Source organism: Panthera pardus, unplaced genomic scaffold (assembly GCF_024362965.1).
Source record: "Panthera pardus isolate Hobbes unplaced genomic scaffold, ASM2436296v1 HiC_scaffold_25, whole genome shotgun sequence".
NCBI classification, from domain to species: Eukaryota; Metazoa; Chordata; class Mammalia; order Carnivora; family Felidae; genus Panthera; species Panthera pardus.
Window position 1 is genome coordinate 58730707 of NW_026526821.1, and position 20308 is coordinate 58751014.

The following is a 20308-nucleotide window of genomic DNA, read 5'->3' on the forward strand; positions in this document are numbered from 1 at the left end:
CTTGCACCTTTAATACAAGAAATAGCTTACATTTCTAATAGAATACAGAAAAGCATAAGAAAGAAGTGTATATATATATATACAGTGTGTATATATTTATACATGTATATATATATATATATATACACACACACACATATATACACATAAATGCACATAATATATGTACTTATACATGCATGAGATTAAAACAACATAGATATAGAAAGTCATTAAGGTACAAATGGAAAGTGAAAGTGTCTTTTCCTTCTTCAAATCTCTCTTCAAAAAGGTAACTTGCATGAACTTTTCTTGATTCCTTCCATAAGTTACAAAACCACCTCTATGTAGAACTGTTCATGTCATGCATACACACTCGTGCACATGCATAATTCAGAGAAGGATCAGAATACACTGACATAAAGATTGTTTTTTTCACAAAACATGCATGGAGATTTTTACTCTCAGAATGTGCAGGCATACCACCTTCTTTGTCCTGGCTGCATAGTATTCCATTGTGTGGACTTGTGGGTTGAATTATGTTCCACCTCAAAAATATGTTGGAGGCCTAACCCCTAATACTTATTGTGATCTTATTTGGAGACAAGATCTTTATAGAGATAATGAAGTGAAAATGAGGTCATTGGGTTAAAAAAATGACTATTGTCTTGGTAAAAGGGAGAAATTTGAACACAGAGACAGACACATATGGAGGAAGGATGTTACGAAGAGGTACAGGGAGAAGACCACCATTTACAAACCAAGAACAGAGGTCTGGAAGAGTTCTTTCCCTCATGGCTCTAGGAAAGAAACTGGCAATACCTTCATCTTGAACTTCTAGCCTCCAAAACTGTGAGACAATAAATTTCTATTATTTAAGGATACCTAGTCTATGGTATTTTGATGTTTTTTTAATTTTAATTTTTTTTATTTTTGAGAGACAGAGACAGAGTGAGAGAAGGGGAGGTGGAGAGACAGAGGGAGACACAGAATCCGAAGCAGGCTCTAGGCTCTGAATGATCAGCACAGAGCCCGATGCAGGGCTCAAACTCACGAACCGTGAGATCATGACCTGAGCTGAAGTCAGATGCTTAACCGACAGAGCCACCCAGGCGCCCCAATATATCAAACTTTCTTAAAGGAGCCCACCAGTAAAGAAGATGCTGATCTAGGTAGACCGAGTGCAGTTACAGAGATCTCATACCTCACAGTGAGGCCATGAATGAAAGAGAGTCACTTGACATTCTTAGGACTCTTTTGGTTGCAAGTGACAGAAGTCCCACTTGAACTAGCCTAATAGCAAAGGAAATTAATTTTGAGGGTATTCTGGTGTCTTGCAGGATTTAAGGATAGCTGGGTTTCAAAAAAAATTGAGACCAGGGACCCAGATACCAACAGAGTCCTCTCCTTCTGACTTGCGTCCTCCTCCTCTCCACAAATTTTATCAGTTCTCCCTGTCTTCTTGAGATGAGTTTCCCTGTTTATGTGGCTCACAAGACAGAATGCCTGGCTTTGAAAGGTCTCTGATGGGCTCATCCTAGGTCAGGTCAGGTTGTCAGGCCAGAACCTAGCATCTCCCAAGGGCACAGTCACCATGTACTAACCTAACTGCAACCTCGGGAATCATTTGGATGTAGGGAGTGGCTTGGTGGGTGGGGGACTGTTGCTGTTAGAAGGATGTTCCCAGAAGACAGCTGCCTGGGGTCTCCTAATTATTTTGATGGAAGATTCCTGGAAGAGATGGAATTTCGCTGATGTCACCATTTGTAGAAAACCCAAGGCTTTGTAATGCCCACCCCAAGGACCCCAGGCTCTGGGCCACAGAGAAGACCCCCTACCCAAGCAGAGGTGCTTTTGACAGTTTGGAGCCCACCAAGCACACCCCTCCCTGGATCTCTGCAACTGTGCGATCCTTCTAGGCAGAAGCAGAGAGCAGCATAAATGATTATCAAAACAAGGCCGGGCTCTGCCTGCAGGAAAATCCGGGCTGTGGCAGCAGCTCAGTGCCCGCCAAGCGAAATACCAGTTAGGAGATATCGCTGGCATGCAATTTAAAGAATAACTCGACTAGCACTTGAGGTTATTTAGAAAAATACCTTCGGTCACGTGCTTTGCAGAATGCTATGTACTTGAAATGAATCATCCGTACCCAGCCCAGAGCAGATTTAATTACAATCCCCTCCCGTGTTGCTTCTTTTAAAACTTGACCTTCTTTTCTGGTTGCTATTCAAATTCAGCAAAATATCAACTTGATTCTTTTTTTTTTTTTTTTTGAAGCCGAGGAGGAATCTTTCTATAGCTGAACAGTTCCAGATAGGAAGAAGGGACCAAGCTCACAGGCAGGAGCCTTGCAATATAGTGATGACAGCAGATTACCTTTCATTACCAAGAAAATGTCATTTACCTGTGAGGGCCATAAAATAATTTGTCCTAATGACTATACACAGCTTGTAAGCAAAAACCAACATCAAGATGACACAAACAGATGGTTTCTGAGTGACTTGACAAGATTATGCCAGCTGAACACACTAGACCTCTGTATTTCTAAAGGGGTGTGTGTCACTACTCATACTCAACCCTGGGTTTCTGTGGATGTGATTAACCCACGGGCGGTGCATGTGATTTAATAGAGTGGCCTTTATCATGAGGCCAGTAGACAGGAAAGAGCAAGGATAAAAGGCCCTGGAGAAAGAACTCAGGCAGGTTCATAAACCCTTCAGAGCCTCAGTTTCCTCCTCCGTAAAGAAGCTTCGATAATTCTCCTATCACAAGGTTTTGTGCAATGCAGAGAAAACAGATATAAAGTGACTGGCACATGATGGAAGGCTTAGTGACACTGGCTATTACTGTTCTTTTTCAGCCCATTTTTCAGTGTCTGGTAGTCACACTGTTTGCACCTCTGAATGTTAAGCAAACATTGCCCAGCTCAACACAAAGCTGGACATTTTCTCATTTTCGTTGTGTTCCAAATTAGTCATTAGATCTGATGAGAGGCTGACCCCAGAGGACCACACTGGTAGATGTCAGTTGGTGGCTGATCAAAACGTATTGTCCTCAGGGTTAGGTAAGTCAGAGGATATGGCTGGCCTGACCTTCACAATGAGGGTAAACAGTTTCGTGGCAGCACAAGAGAGAATGATAGTGAACAGGTGCCCAAGTCTGCCAGAAATCACATCTCCCCAGAGAGCTGCCATGGGCTTCTTGTGATCAGACCCTTCCATCCTTTCCTGGGCCTACATCCTGGACCCTTTCTCATCAGGATGCCAGCTTCTCTCCCTCCCTCCCTTCCTTCCTTCCTCCCTTGCTCTCTCCAAGAATGGCGCCTATGAGGGTACACATGCTCACCTGGGGGTATATTTTTGGCTAAAGGACTGAAAGCTATTTAGGAAGTTGAGACAGGCTATGTGGAGAAACCAGATCATGAAGTCAGATGGACAAATCACGAGGGGGTCTGTTGTGTAGTGAGTGATTTTTATAGTCACAACCGAGGCAGGTCAGTGACCACCAGCCCCACAGCCTCCCAACCGCTCCCTCTGCCTCTTGTCTCTCAGTTCAAACTTCCTTTCCACCAGCCCATCCCCGGGGGCAGAGGAAGAGCTCCCCATGATGGTCTTAGCTGTCCTCCACCACCTACCCCTAAGCTCCTTGAACACATGTAATTTTATTTCACACAATTCGTTAAAAATGGAGCAAGAAAGAGGGGAGGCTGATCAGGGAAGTCCTCTTTGAGGAGGTTATGTCTCTGTAAAGACCAAGTGGTGCGAATAAAGATGTGAGGGGTGCAGCCTCCAGGAAGAGGAGACAGACATGAGAGCGGACTACAGTGGGAGGGGCAGGTGGGACCGTGCTTGGCAAAGCAGGCAGACTGCCAACACAGCCCTCCAGGCTTTGGTTTTGCTCAAGGATTTTATTTCAGTTTTGATGAATGTATTTGGAGAGTTTATAAAATGTACTGTTTTAGTCATTTTTTAAGTATATAGTTCAATGGTATTAAGTGCATTCACATTGTTGGGCAACCATCACAACACCCATCTCCAGAACCGTTTCATCTTGCAAAACTATGACTGTACTCATTGCACACTGAGTCCCCATCCCCCTCCCCCAGCCTGTGGCAACCACCATTCTGCTCTCTGTCTCTGTGAATCTGACTACTCTAGCCAGGTTCCTCACACTCTAGGTCCATAAGTAGGTCCTAGAGTATCTGTCCATTTGTGACTGGCTTATTCCACTTAGCCATAATGTCCTCAAGATTCATCCATGTTGTAAGCAGAATATCCTCCCTTTTTAAGGCCGAATGATATTCCATTGTATGTATATACCACCTTTTGTTTATCTACTCATCCACTGATGGGCACTTGGATTGACTCCATCTCTTGGCTATTATGAATAATGCTGGAATGAACATGGGTGTGCAAATGTCTCTTCAAGATACTGCTTCCAGTTCTTTGGGGTGTATACCCAGAAGTGGCATTGCTGGATCATAAGGTAATTCTATATTTAATTTTTTGAGGAAATTCCATGCTGTTTTCCATAGCAGCAACACCATTTAATATTCTTACCAACAATGCACAAGGTTCTCAATTTTTCCACATACTCACCAACACTTATTATATTCCTTTTTTTTTTTAAATAGTAACCACCCTAATGGGTGTGTTTTGGGGGTTCTGAGCAGGGAGGGTGGCATGACCTGTTTGTGTTTTTAAAGGATCCCCCTGGCTGTTATGTGGGAAATGAAGTTTAAATTACTAGGGTAATTTTGAGGATGAAGAGGCTTCTGTGAGTAAGTATTCAGGGCCAGGGTACAAAGTATCATTGTCATAGTCAAACCAGACAGGAGTTTACCCACCTCTGTTTGGGAGGCAAGAGTAAAGCAACTCTGGACGCCAAGAGGAGGCAGAGGTGAGGGTGCATCTCATCCATCTGAAACAGAGAGGTGTGAGGGCCCAGATTAATTATACTGGCAAAAAAGGAGAAGAAGCAAACAGGGTGGGGAGGTGGGAAGCCACTACCACTCCCACATGAGGAGGGGAAGTTGATGTCACTGAGTTCAGGGCCCCAGCAGGCCCATTCTCAGGATTCAGGAGGATGAGGGAGATTTGGCTACTGCCACTGACCCCAACTGTGCCCAAGACTTGTCACTGCTATCTCTACCCCATCTTCCACTGGCTGAGCCCAGGTGGGAGATGAAGCCTGGAGCCCCCAAGCAGCCTGCAGGGCTCAGCCTCCCTCATTAGCAAGGAGAGTGGGGTGGGACCATGGGGCTGAGCAGGAGCTCAGCCCTCATTAAGGGGTGGTCATGGGAGATAGAATGTAACAGGCCCAGGCTTGGCTGCAGGGTCTGGGGGAGGGAGCAGGATGAAGAAAGAGGCCAGCATTTTTAGAGAGTTGTCCTTTCCTGAGGTGGGGAGATGGGAAGGAAGCAGGGGGACGGTTGGTTGCAGGGGTTAATCCATTTAGCTGCACATTTGTTTTGTTCGTTTTTTTGTTTTTTGTTTGTTTTTGGTGTAACTCTTAATAAAATGGTTTAAGAAAAAGAAGGAAGAAAGAAAACTCTGGATACTTAAGGGGTCAAACGTTACATTTTTCTCCATGCTCCTTAGTGGATAAAAGAGAAATAAAAATCACTCCACTGAAGTTCCCCCTTCTTGGGAAAGGATGGGCCCTGCCACTTTGACTCCCCTCTTTGTCTGGGACCTGGAGATAGGGGAGAGAGAGGACAGGAGCTTCGATACCCTGAGCTGAGGCAGACACAAAAAAGGCAAAAGGAGGCAAAAGAGAAGCCAGAAGCATTAGATTCAGCTAGATTTGGGGAAGAGGGAGACACTGGAGACCTGGCTGCAGGGCCCAGTGGGATGAGGTGAGCAGGCTGGGTCAGCCAGGACTGGGGAAGCCGCCATATGGAAACTGCTCTGGTGGAGGTGGTCTGCTGTGGGCACTGCTGGTGGGCAGGGAACTGGCTGGTCCAGAGGGTCCTCGTATGGGGAAGATTTGTTTGTTTGTTTGTTTGTTTGTTTGTTTGTTTGTTTTTAGGAAATAGCTTCCTTGGCTCTGTATTTGAAGTAGAATTTATCACTAAGTCCTCACATAAAGGGCATTGCATCATACACAGGACGTCCATCTAAATAAAGAGGTAAACTGAAGCAAGCTCAAAATTGTCAAAAAGATGAGTTTATTCAGAAATAGCAGAGGAATTGCAGTTTGGGACACACATGCTGTAGCGAGCCACAGGCGAGTCTGATGGAAGGCTTAGGGTGGGCTCTGTTTGTTAGCACAAAATGTAAGGAGGGGTCTGTTAAAATAAACTGGAGATAAGCTTTGAAAACTTTCCAAGCAGACAAAACCATTGCAGTCATACAAACAAAGCTCAATTCAGCTTATTTTGTGAGACCAGCCTGACCTGAGATGCTTCTGGGAACCATGCCTCTGAGAACCATAAGTAAAATTTCCCAAAGTTGATATGAGGCAACGCCTGACCAGTTCCTTATCATTTAAGAAAGTTCCAGTGTTATCAGTTTTCTGTATATCAGGCATTTTATGGGGACTATTGGTCTCTTAGTCCTTAAGTTTTGTTTTCCTGAGGGCATGTGCATAAACTTTTTCATTTTATATCCTCCGGTTCCATTTTAGATCAAAATTCTTTTACAAGGCAATCCCTTCCTCCCTCAGCAGTCCCGCAGAGGAACGTAAGGGTATTTAGTTTTACATTGTTTAGTATTGTTTTCTTGTCTCCTCAACTAATAGTTCATATTTCTGTAGTACATAGCCCAGTGCTCAGTTCACCACTGACTTGCTGATGGCTTGATTATTTATTTATTTATTTATATCGAAGTACAGTTGACACAGAATGTTGCATTATTAGTTTCAGGTGTACAACATAGTGGACTGACAATTCTATGCATGATGCAATGCTCACCACAGTAAATGTCATCATCTGTCCCCATACAAGGTTATCACAGTATTGATTATATTCCCTACGCTCTACTTTTCATTCCCATGACTTATTTATTTTATAACTGGAAGTTTGTACCTGGAAGTAATTCCCTTCACCTATTTTGCCCATCCCCACACCTTCTTATTTTTTAAGTTTATTTATTTTGTGAGAGAGAGAGAGAGAGAGAGCGCACGAGCAGGGGAGGGGCAGAGACAGAGGGAGAGAGAGAATCCCGAGCTCACAGCACAGAGCCCAACATGGGGCTCCATCTCACAAACTGTGAGATTATGACCTGAGCCAAAATCAAGAGTCTGATGCTTAACTGACTGAGCCACCCAGGTGCCCCTTCCACTCACCTTTTTAAACTTTTTACTTAGGATAATGACATTGCACTTGAGAAGATTGAAGCTCCCAAGATATGCTTCGTTTGGGGAGCAGGTACTCCCTGTATGGGAAGCTATTTTCTAATCCCCTGAAAGCAATCTATTTATACCCTGAAATCTGAGTTTTTAAGGAAATGTATCATTATTATAGCTTGCATAACTCCAGCTATGTCAAAGAACTATTTCTACTGCCCTAGAATCATTGCAGCTGTGTTCTGAGAGCTCCGTGAGAGGTAGAGTCGGGTACACTGTATTCTCTCCTCATTGCTGTGCACTGGCTTCCCTGTAATTCTGCAAGTGACCTCTTTGTTCTAGGATGGTGCACCTGGATAACAATGGGGAGTGATTACTGCTTGCTTTACCATCGAAAGATTGGGAATACTGCTTTTAAGCCTTGAACTCATTTCCTCTCCTGGCTTTAACTGAGGGCGAGTCAACAACGACCTGGACAGAGAAGGATGGAGTCAGGACAAAGGTGTCCATGCCGGCCATGTTGCTGTCAGTCCTGGGAGGCCCTGTGCTCACATTGAAGACAATGTAGAGACTGGTCAGTCCCAGCCTCTAGGAGTAGAGGGTTCTGAGCAGGTAGAAATTCAGGACAAGTTAAATTTGCCCAATGGGAGGAGTAGGGCATCTGTCAGAGGAAGAAGTTAGGACAGAGAGAATGCTGAGGGCTGAGGCAACCTGGGAAAGAGGGGCTGGTGGGAAGGCCTTGGGAAGCAGGAGCAGAGGGTAGGGGAGTGGGGAGACAGAAGCTGGAAGGTAAGGTGGGTGCGGGCAAGGTTGTGGAGAGCCCCATGCAGGGCTGAGTTTGGACATGGCCCCCAGTGGTCACCAGAGACTTTTCTGGATTTCACAGACCATTTATTTTTCTTAAAGCATGGAAGATGGGAAGGGATGAAAGCAGGTTACCAACTTTATTTTGTCATGGAAGGACACACACACACACACACACACACACAATTCCTTCCCATCAATTATTCTAGTGCTTTCATAAATGAAAAGATACTATAACACCCTTAAGAAAAAAAATAGAAAGAACAAAGTGTCAAAATAAATACTCCTGAGAAGTGACAGCCAGCAAACTTATATCACAGACTGGGAATATCATTGCAGGCTGGCAGGGTACACAGGCCTGCCCTGTCACCCCCAATGGAAAGCCGTGGGGATTGTCTGGGAAGGGGGACTCAGCATGAGGTCTCAGGCAGGCCGGGAGCTGGACTGGGCTGAGCACTGGGTATCAGGGAGACAGCTAGCAGGCCACTGTCAGAAGCCGTTGTCATAAAATGTCCTCTGAGCCCATTTTCTATCCATAGCTACCAGTCACCCTGTCTCACCTGGACCATGAATGGCCTCCCCACTGCTCTCCCTGCTTCCACTTTCATAATCTACTCTCCACATGGCAGCCAGAGTTATCTTTGAAAAAGTGACCTGATCATGTTTCTCACCTGCTACCATCCTTTAATAGTCTGCCAGCAGGCCTAGCATGGAGTCAAGGCTCCCTTGAGCAGTCTTTGTCTGTGGCTCTGACCCACCGGCCCTCCTGGTTTGCAGGGGTGCAGCCACAGTGGACATTGTTCAATCCTTCCTCCTCTGTCTGGAACACGTTCTTCCTGCCCTTTACCTCCTTAACTCCATCAGGTCTCTGCTGAAAGAGAACATCCACAGGGGGTCTTTCCAACTGGGCTCCTGCTGTCTCCCATGTCACCTGTGTTGTTCTGTCTTCATAGCAGGTGTGTGCATAGTGTGTGTGTTGACTGCTCCTGCATTTGGAGATTTGCTAGAAGAACCCACGGGACCCACCATGTAGTTGTGCCCATGGCTAAGATTTGTAACAGTGACATAGTAAGGATACACACCTAGATCATCAGGGAAAAGACACAAGTGGAATCTGGAAGAATCTGTGTGTAGGCTTCCTCATGCTCTCTCTCTCCAGTGAGGGTCATGCAGAGCACCTCCTCTCCTAACAGCAAAAATGCAGCAATATGTGTGTAATGTTTCTGCCCAGGGAAGCCCGTTACAGACTCAGCACCTAGGATTTGTACTGGGGGCTGACTGCATGCACACCCTCTGCCTAGCACATACCAAAATTCCAGACCCCTTGGAGGAAAGCAGGTGCATAAACCGCATCATGTGCACAAACACAGGAAGCACAGGGAGCCACCTTTAGCAGTTAACTATTGATCAGGGACACTTTGGAAGCCAGTTCTCAAAGGTCAGCCCAGGCCCAACACTGCAAGCTGGCTTTCTATGCAAAGGAGCCTCAGGCCTGCTTGGTTAACCCCTTTTTGACACAAGTTGTAGGTAAAACTTTATCTTTGTGTCTTTTTCGATGGGGACAAGACCCTGTCTACCATGTCCCCCACTATACCCAGCACTTGGTGTATCGTAGGCTCTTGGCTGAGTGCTTAAGAGCATAGAAGTGTCTGTTGGGAGCACTGGTCTACTGCTTCTTAGCTGTGACTTGGACAAGGTCCTTCACTTCTCATGGCCTCAGTTTTCTCATCTATAATAAGGGGGCTCAAACAGTCCTTCCTCACAGAGTGGTTGCAGCGGTGCAAAACAGAATACTGTGTTCAATGAATGTAACCTGAGGTACAGACCTGGATTTGCAACCAAGTGTGGACACCAGAGATACCTATTCGAGAGACTTGAAAAATAAATGTGATTAGCCTTGGAGGCCCAGGAAGACAGAGACTTGCAGTTGTAAGTCTAATTGGAAGAAAAGATGTAACAGAATGAGGTTGCTGTGTTTGGTGTATGGACTAGTGATAGATCTTCCTCAATAGCCATGTTCCTAACCCTCTGTCACCCTGTCATCAATAGATCATGTAGTTTCTCAGTCTCCACGTCTTCTTGAGGAGGAGCCTGGATCCAGTAAGTGGGTCCTGATGAGGAATGCTCTGCCCTTCAGGTGTGCTCTAGAGACGCTGATCTTTGCTTGCCCTGCCCACTCTCTCCTTCTGGGGGCATCTGCCCTGCCCCACTGTAGCTGCTTGGGTGGCTCTGTTCTGCTCCACAGGGCCCTGCCTCGGCCTCACTGACTGGACTGGACCAGTTGCCACAAGGGCAATTAGCACTGGCTGGCCAGGGGTTCTGACCTGTGAGCTTGGCTTGAGAGGATGAGATGAGCCGGACCTAGAAGATTCTTTTCACAGGAATTTGGAATCAGTTCCTGAGAGACATGGCTGGCTAGCAATGGGGCTCCAATGATTCTGGGCCAGGGCAGGCTGGATCACTTGTGAAAGTGATGAAGGAGCAGAATTGCTAATGTACAGGGTGAGGACTGGATAGAAATGGAAAGGCCATGAGAAAGACATCCCTTAGCATTGCCTTGGGCCTGGGGAGCTTTCTTGTTCCAGATCCAGAGCACATGCATCTGATAATTTGAGGCAATTTAACCAAGAGTTTGGGCTCCACACTTGGATCTGCATAGACACTGCCTCGTGCAAGCTGTATGACTAGTCCCTTAACCTCTCTGAACTTCCATCTCCCTAGTTATGTGATAAGGAGAGTAATATTGTCAACTGCATAGTGTCAATGTGAAGCCTACGTGATATCATACAGGGCTTTGCACAGTTTCTGGCATATGGTAAGCACCTAAAAATGTTAGATAGTATTATGATATTTTCATAACTCCTCTATTTCTCAAGGTCCTTCTGATGGTTCTCTGTTTCTGACCATCACAAATAAAAACATGTTATAATAAACGATCCTTTCCTCTTTGGAAGGATTCTTATAGAGAAATCATAGTTCCTAATGCTTTGTCTTCCAGTGTCCTGTAATCTCATCTGGAAAGAAAGAACATAGTTATTTTGCAGTATTTTTTTTTTTTCTGACAGCTGATTGCCTTTTTCAAAGCATTCAGAACTCCACCTCCGGGTTTAACCACAGGTAGAATGCTTCTGTTAATTCCCATAGGGCCCCATCAGTGAATTTACAATTCTCTGGAAGTAGGACTTTAATAAAAGATGACAATGTCTTTTTTATTTTGACCCCAACACTGTCTTTTTGACCAATGGAAGTTTATTAATTCTCACGATGCTACTTAATATATGTGACAAGTGTCCATGATTGATTTGGCATTTAGAAAATGTTAAAGAAATGAAGCCATTCAATAGGAACAACACAAACCATAGTCTTCTAGAGCCATCGGGCCTGCAGAAGTTCATACTCACCCCCTTAATCACAGATACCAAGTCTCCTTCATCCATTTGTCTAAGCATCTCCCTGCCTCTAAGATGAGCCTTTCCATTAAAACAGTGATGAAAATGACATTTCTTTCCATCACAGAATTTAAACTTCTTTTAATGATAGAACTTTTAAATGTAACCAATGAAATATGACTCAGGGGATTTGGAGAAGTGCCTTCTCTCTCAGCTCATTATATACTTATTACAGCTTCCACTCTCAAATCTTTTTATCAGAGGAATGATGCACTCTTTGGGTAACAGAATTGAACACCACCTTTTGACAGCCAGGACCACAGTTTTTTAGATTATACATGGATGCCTGTATTAAAAGAATGAATTTTTTTCTCATGCTGCCTTCTCATTAAGACCGACCAGCCACTTTCTCTCTCCTGGGCTATTACATCTGGCTTCTAGCAAGACTTTCTTAATCCTGTCTCTTCCCTCCTCCTCCACCCTTCCACTTTATCAGCTACTCTGAAGCCCAGATGAGCTTTCAAAAACCAGATCTGATGCTCTTGTTAAGAACTAGTGCTGACTGCTCTGAAACCAGGATAAAACTGAGCCTCCTCAGCACATCTCAGGACAACTCAGGGCTCCTCTCATATATATTACATTTTTATGTATTTTAAGCTCATCAACACAGTTTTGTAATTATTGCTTTATGGAGTTGTTTTTAAGTCAGGTAAGAGGAGAAAAAAGGTACAAAATACTTTATTATCTATTATATATTTACCTTGCAGTTACCCTTACCAGTGCTTTTTATTTCTTTGCATAGATTCAAATAACCAATTATTATCCTTTATTTAAGCCTAAAGAACTCCCTTTACTGTTTCTTATAAGGCAGGTCTGTCAACAATGAATTTCTCTGTTTTTGCTTATCTTAGAATTTCTTAATTTTTTTTTTTTATTTTTAAAGGATAGTTTTGCTAGATACAGATTTCTTGACTCACAGTTCTCCTCCTTCCTTCCCACTGCCAGTATTTTGAATATGTCATCTCACTGCTTTAGGCTTCCATGGGCTCCAATGAGAAGTTGAGTTTTAATCTTATCGAGGAGCTCTTGTTCTCATGATTAAACATTTCTCTCTTGCTATTTTCAAGATTCTCTCTTTGTCTTTCAACAGTATGATTATGATGTGACTAGGCATGGATCTTTTTGAGTTTGTTTTATAGGAGTTCATTGAGTTTCTTGGATGAACAGATTCATGTCTTTCATCATATTTTGGAAGTTTTAGGCCATTATTTCTTCAAATATTCTTTCCATCTCTTTTTCTCTCTCTCTCCTGGGTGTTTCATTATACATATGCAAGAACACTTGGTGGTATCCCATACATTTTTGAGGCTCTGCTCATTTTTCTTTATTCTTTTTTCTTTCTGACTGGGTAATTTCAGTTGAACTTTATTCAAGTTCACTAAATCTTTCTTCCATCAACTCAAATGTGTTGTTGAGCACCTCTAGTGAATTAACCATTTCCAGTTCTTATACTTTTAAACTCCAAAATTAGGTAGGATAATTTCTATCTCTTTATTGCTATTCTCAATTTGGTAAAACATCATTGTCTTACTTTCCTTTAATTCTTTAGACATGGTTTCATTTAGTTCTTTGGACATATTTATAATAGCTGATTTAAAGACTTTGACTAGTAGGTATAACACTGGGGCCTCCTCAGGGTCCATTTCTATTAACTGCTTCTACCCTCTCCCCACTCCTCACCCCACTTCCCGCCCCATTCACGATCCATACTCTGCTATCTCCTGTGTTTTATAATCTTTCATTGAAAACTGTACATTTTAGAAAATATAATATGGCAACATTGCCATTTCCCTACTTAATGACAATGTTTGAAGGCTAAAATAATTTCTAAATCATAATTTTATCTTCTCTATTTGGTCCAGTATGGGCATATAGCAGGTGTTCAATAAATGCTTGTTAAATAATAGCGTAGAAAATTCTTAAAAAGTACAGGTCCATTCAAAGCCTACATAGAGTTCCTTCACTAAGACCCAGGAGAATGGAGGCAAAATGAAACAGGTAAAGCTTATCTTTGATGTGGTGATAGCAAAAATCCCAGACATCTACTGGAAATTAATTACAAGAATTATAGAGTGCTATCAAATCTTACTTCAGGGTCCTACCCACCAGCAGCACGTAAACTTCTTTTTGGCCCAACATAGAATTTTACATAACTAATGACACTTTAAAGATAACATTGTGCAACATATCCTATTTCAAATGAGAACTCAAGGTAACAGGAAATTAATGTGCTCAGAGTAAGACAGTTAATTTGATGGAGGGCCCAACTTTCATATCCTGTAGTTTAGTATTCTTCCCCAACTTCCTACTGTTCTTTAAGGTGGAAGACATGGGAGCCCAACATGTGAATCTCCACTGGTGGTAGAATACCAAGAATAGAGGTGAATAAGCATGGGGCTTGGGTTTGGAAGATGAAAGTTCAGATCTGATTCTGCATTAATAATTGTGTGTTTTGTTCAAATACCTTCACTTGTTTGAGACTTCGCTTAGTGCAAAATATTGATGATAACAACTGGGCTATTGGGAGGATTAAGTGAAATGATATAAGTGAATCTTATACTTATGCTCTTAAAAGTTACAAGAGTGGGGGGAAAAACTTATAGAAGAAAATGACCCTTCTGGGTTCTCTCTCTTTCTCTCTCTCTCTTGTTCTCTTTCTCTCTTTCTTTCTCCCTCCCTCCTTCCTTTTTTTCCTTCCTTCATTCTTTTCTTTTTTCTTTTCTCTTCTTTTCTTTTCTATTCTTTCCTTTTCCTTTCCTTTCCTTTCTTTTCTTTCCGTAAAAACTAACATCATATATGGGGTGCCTGGGTGGCTCAGTTGGTTAAGCATCCGACTTTAGCTCAGGTCATGATCTCATGGTCCGTGAGTTCGAGCTCTGGGCGAAGCTCTGTGCTGATAGGTCAGAGCCTGGAGTCTGCTTCAGATTCTGTGTCTCCCTCTCTCTCTACCCCTCTCCCGCTCACACTCTCTCTCAAAAATAAATAAACATTAAAAAAATTTAAAAAGACACTAATGTCATGTAAGAAGAAAATGTCTTTGAATGTACATATGAAAAGAGTAAAATATTCCCTCAAACTAAAAAAAGAGCTAGTATGTTTTAGTTCTGGACAAGTAAGTCACTGCTCATCTTCATAACTGGGGATAAAGTTAGGTGCTGAATTAGAAAATAAATACATGGAATTTTAACCACTTTCCTCTTTTAGTCTTTGAAGGCTGGAACAGACTGATAAAGTGTATTTGTTCTGTGCACCTAATTTCTTCCCCACTTTACTTCTCCTTTTTGTTACCTATTAAGTGTCAAACACTGTGGTGAGATCTGAGTAGCCAAGAGTGACATAAGCAACAGCCTCAGCTCTCAGGTATTCTAGATCTGCAGTTGACATCACTAAAAAGAAATGTATGCCTCTGTTAAAACAAAAACAAACAAACAAACTCACAGGTATAGTAGTATGGTCTCATAAATCCTTGTTAAGGGCTGAATTGTGTCCTCCCCTCAAATTCATATGGTGAATTGCTAATCCCTACTACCTCAGAATGTGACTATTTGGAAATAGGGTCTTTAAAGATGTAATTAAGTTAAGATAATATCATGAGGGTGGACCTTAATCCAATACAACTGCTTTTGTTTTTTTGTTTTTTTAATAAGAAAAGGATATTAGGATACAGACACATCCAGAAGAAAAACCATGTGAAGACACAGAGAAGATGGCCATCTATAAGCCAAAGGGAGAGGCCTCAGGAGCAATCAAACCTACTGACACCTTGATCTTGTACTTCTAGCCTCCAGAACTGTGAGGAAACAAATTTCTATTGTTTCAAGTCACCCAGTTTGTGGTACTTTGTTATGGTAGTCAGAGCTAATCAATATAATCCTCCACTGGGATTGAAAACTTGGGACATTAGTACTGGCACAGTTGGTTCAAAACAGTGTCAGCATGTATAATTTAACTCATATATTGAGATGTTAATAAATGCATTATGGTTCTGAGAACTCTAAGGATAAGATTTTATTAATATAGTTTTATTTTACCTACCCCCACCACCACACACGTATCTGGAGGATGGAGCTGGACTGCCTATTCATCTCTGAAGGAAAGATGAGGTCTTGATGCAGGAATAGAACAGACACCACTAACTCCTGAGTTATGAGATAAGATGTGAAGCACAGTACTAACATGGAAAAATGCTTATTCTATAAGGTTAGAAGAAAAGAGGAAGATGATAAATCTTATATTTAACGTAATTCTTATGTAAAAACAATAGAAGTTGTCAATTATAAGAATGGAAAACATATTGGCAGGAAATACATCATAACATTTATAGTAATTGTTTCGGAAATTAGTACAAAAATTTATTTTTTCTTCTTTTCTATTGCCTACTTATCCGAGTTTCCCACATTTTCTGTAGTGGGCCTATTTCCTGTTCTTATGAAAAGAAAATCATTAAGGTATGTATTGTAAAAAGATCCCAAATTTGATGGTGATTTCTGGAGTGTATGGCTGTCCTTTCTCTGCTTCAAAATGTTTTCTCACATAGAAACCAGGTAAAATAGGAATCTAACACATTTCTATTATTTAGACCGAGATGATGTGAACTTTTGATAATTCATCATACTTTTTATGAAGGGATAGATTTAATAAAGTAAATTTATACTCAAACCAGTTCAATGAATATTCTATTTTAAAAATAAAGCTGTTTCTAAAAACTTAAAAAAAAACAACTACAACTCCAATATAGGACTGTCATGTCTGCATATAAAAAAAGACCTTTCTTTGAGGTCTTCATTAAAAAAGGCTCTCAGAACACCCCTTCTTAGCAAATACTTGGTTATCTTAGGTTCTGTTCCTGTATACATAGAATACTAGCAAATACATACATGGTTTACTGGCAGCATTCTAACAGCTTCACATATATTAACTCAAGAAGTCCCCACAATAATCTTATGAAGGATTCCATTACTGTCCTAATTTTTCCAAGGAAGAAACTGAATTACAAACAGGTGAGTAATTTTCCCAGGGCCATACAGTAAGTGGTGGAGCTGAGATTTGAACTCTGTCAGCCTGGCTCTGGGGCTCCTGCTCTTAACTGCTTTTCTCTGTGGAGGGGATGTGACACAACAGCTCTGGTCTTAAGACATCATTGACAATGTGGCTTGACATCGATTCAGCCAGGACTTTACCTTCTTTTCTCCTTACATGTGAATTAGTGAAGTTGACTGTCTGCCTGGTGGGGTATTATAGTAAGGAGGAATCTGTTTACTAATTGCGTGTCCCTGAAGACAAAAACAAACAAACAAACAAACAAACAAAGAAAAACCACTCTGTTGGCAGCAGTATCATCTCATGCTCCATCTCCACTGTTCATTTATTCTTTTTTTTTTTTTTAATTCTGGTGGACTTTATTATAAGTTTCCAATAATTCAAATGAACTCTGTTCACAGAGTGTGATCACATGCTTCTCTCTTCTATTCATTTTTAACAACTTTCTCAAGTTAGAGATGCCCAATTTAACAGAGAATAAATTAGTAGCCCTGTAATATATCTTGGGAAAGTGTAGAGAAAATACTCCCTTGCTGCATTTGGCAAATCAAATAAGCAAACTAGCGCATGTTCTTAGAAGAGACTCAATTCTTAGAAACTCTCCCCATCACAGAGCTGTGAGGACAATTGCAGATTAATTAATTTAAGTGAATTGGAAGTGATAAATACAAAAGAACATTTTCTGAAGATGGCTTTGTCTGTGTTTTAAATTGAAACTCCACAGATGGAAAAACCTATTTAAGTGACCAGTTCACTGAGCAGGCTTCTTATTTGTATGCATGGAAAATCCAAGAGACCCATCCACGGTGCTGGCCAAGAGTCTGCCCATGGGAGACGTTCGTCACTGTTTGCTCTTTCTCTTCTGGCAGATGCCTGCGCCACAAAGACAAGGTTCCTTGTTATTTACCTTTGATGAAGCTGGTTTCCATTTTCAGAAAAGTTCCCAGTTTAGTGTGAGGGTCAGTCAATTTTAGCCAAAAAAGATATCCAGGCAGCTGACTCTGGTGTCTCCAACTGTGGGCAGTTGTGGCTGCAGTCAGGTAGGCAGGGTTTCAGGGTCCTCACTGAGCTTTGTGGTGGAGGGTCTCTTGATTTTTCTATGCAGGGAAGTCAGAGGTTGGATTCAGGGACAGCATGTTAAAATGGGATAAGGTAAAAAAGCCAAAGAATGAACTGCCTTTGGAAAGAGAGGGAATAGGAAGCCAGGTTCAGGGTTGTCCTCCTTCCGCCTTGCCTGTGGCTAGTTTTTCTAGGGGAGCTGCCTGAATTGATCCCAGAGCATGGCCTGAAGTAAAAGGCCTCCTCCTGCCCATTGCTCTCTAGCCAGAATGTGTTGGGGCCCAAATGTCAGCCTCTTCTGAAGCTCTCTCTCCTAAAGAAACCCAGTGTTGGAGTTTTGGTTGTGACTTAATGGTTTTATTATTTCCTTTTCATTCTCCTCTGTCTTCCAGCATCCACTGACTAGCAATGGAGAAAGGATTTCCTATGGGATCACAAGGTCTTCTTTTGTTTACTTTTTTATGTGTTTCCTTCAATCTTTAAAAGTTAGAAAGTGCTGAATCAATAGCAATTCGGGAGCTGTGGGCCAGAGATAAGGACTGCAGCTCCCTGCTCATTGAAGAACTCTGTGGCTCCTTAGAGAACTCAGGGGACAAACCTGACAGACACAGAGGCAGGAGGTTTACTATTATCCATTTAAACTTCTTGATGGTTAGTTTTGTTAGCTACAAAATGGAGATGAAATACATAGCCCACAGCTTTATTGAGTGGAATACAAAGATATAACAATTTTGTTTTTTTAAACAATTTTGTCACATTTATTTATTTTTGAGAGAGAGAGAGAGAGGAGAGAGAGAGAGAGAGAAAGTGGGGGAGGGACAGAGAAACAGGGAGACACAGAATCTGAAGCAGGCTCCAGGCTCCAAGCTGTCAGTACAGAGCCCGATGCAGGGCTCGAACCCACAAACCATGAGATCATGACCTGAGCTGAAGTCAGATGCTTAACCAACTGAACCACCCAGGTGCCCCAAGATATGACATATTTTAAAGCCTCTTTGAAACTATAGCCATTCAAATATAAGCAAGAGCTCACTGGAGCTGAAGACTGCTACCACCTTATAACAAAGATGATGTAGTCCCTGTGTGTGGAAATCTGATTATTAAACCCGTTTCTTGAATTGCCATCATTCTCTGACAAGGCTCAGGATTTTACCCAGCCTATATTATACGGACTAAGAAATAATGCATCACGTGCCATATCATAGCACTTAAATGGTCACTTCCTTCCTTCTGTAATTGATGGAAAGTTGTATCCAGGGAATGTCATTCCTACCTTGACTCATTCCATAAATATTATGAATCACTTGCTCCGTGGCCCCATTAAATTTGATTTACAAAGTGAGCAGGTTCATTGAGCTCTCCGTCAGACTTCTAGTGGGGGATATGCAGGGAGGCTCTGTGGTGTCATTCTTTTGGCATATCCAGCACCCAGCACGCCTGTCTGACAAATAGCACATGCCAAGGGATCTGACAGATGAAAGCACAAATCAAACAGCAAGCAACTGTTGCTCTTTGTCTTTGCTAATGCTTACAAAGTCTTTTACATCCTTTTTGCTAAAGAGCCAGCAGAGTTCAAAGAGCTTTTAGAGAGGACTCCCAACACTGCCAAGGATATCTCGGTATGTTCACTTGGTACGTTTGCAGAATTTAATAGGCCAAATAATTTATATTCTGTTCCAATAATTTGAGAAGTGATAAATTGAAAGGGTATTTTTTAGAGGGGGAGGGTGTAGAAAAAGTGAATTATACAACAGACTTGACTGTGGTATTATTTACATATTGGTCTTTTTATTTTCTTCAGTAATATGTAATTCAGTCTTGCAGCTACTCAAACAGAAGTTAGGAAGGTAGCACTGCACTTAAATGTTGACAAAATGATTGATTGCTCTTTAGGTCAGTGGAGAGAACAGAGTGCCATGTTTATGGAATTCTGCCTCTCTTATTGTCATGGAGATGGGACGCCATATTAAAGTGAGTATGCCAGCACTATAATTTAGAGCCAGATTTGAAAGGAAGAGGGAACTGAATTCAAGTGTTGTTTTGGTTTCTTGGGTTTTTGTTTTTGCTAATGTCATGCTGACTTTTAAGTATAAAATGAGTTCAATGTCCATAATTGATATTACTAAAACTGAACTTGGGAGACCTTCATAGCTCCATGGCTCTGATTCCATAAATTGGCTGCAAAAGTTCAGTTTTACCACAGGTAGGTCATAGATGAGACTACTGATTGGAACAAGACAAATAAGAGCAGAAATGGGTTTGGTGAGGAAGATAGTGTGGACTTGGATAAGAGATGTTAGCGGGGATCCCATGGAAAGGTCCAGCAGTCAACTGAAATATGAGTCTGGAGAGCATGAGTAAAGACCAGTGAGCAAAGTGGATCTGGACATTGTTCAGAGTCTAGAGCATGTGTTGCCAAGGTTTTTCAGTAAAGGACCAGAGAGTAAATATTGTAGGCTTGTGAACCATAGGGTCACTGTAGCAGTTCTGTCATTGTAATGAAGAAGCAGCCTAAACAATATGTAAATGAGTCAGATGTGTCTATGTCCCAATAAAACTTTATTTAAAAAACTAGAGTTGGAGTGGGAGTTGAGGGAAGGGCAAGAGAGGGTGAAATTTGGCCAGAGGGATGGAGGCTCCTGACCTCTGCTCTAGACTATGGAAATGAGTATGAAATGAGTATGGGGGTG

General features: G+C 42.0%; 1 long non-coding RNA gene across 2 annotated transcripts in view; it reads right to left on the bottom strand.

Moving 5' to 3' along the window:
* Positions 1 to 1095: 1095 nt before the first annotated feature.
* The window catches only part of LOC109268910 (uncharacterized), a 166072-nt gene continuing 146859 nt past the window's right edge, over positions 1096 to 20308 (bottom strand). The window contains exons 2-4 of one of the 2 annotated variants that reach the window (XR_002080855.2): positions 8742 to 8938; positions 4826 to 4899; positions 1096 to 1710 (exon numbers count right to left, since the gene is read on the bottom strand). This is a non-coding gene — a long non-coding RNA (uncharacterized LOC109268910). Of the gene's footprint in view, positions 1711 to 4825; positions 4900 to 8741; positions 8942 to 20308 lie in introns of both variants that reach the window. The other variant, XR_002080845.2, reaches the window with a different exon arrangement.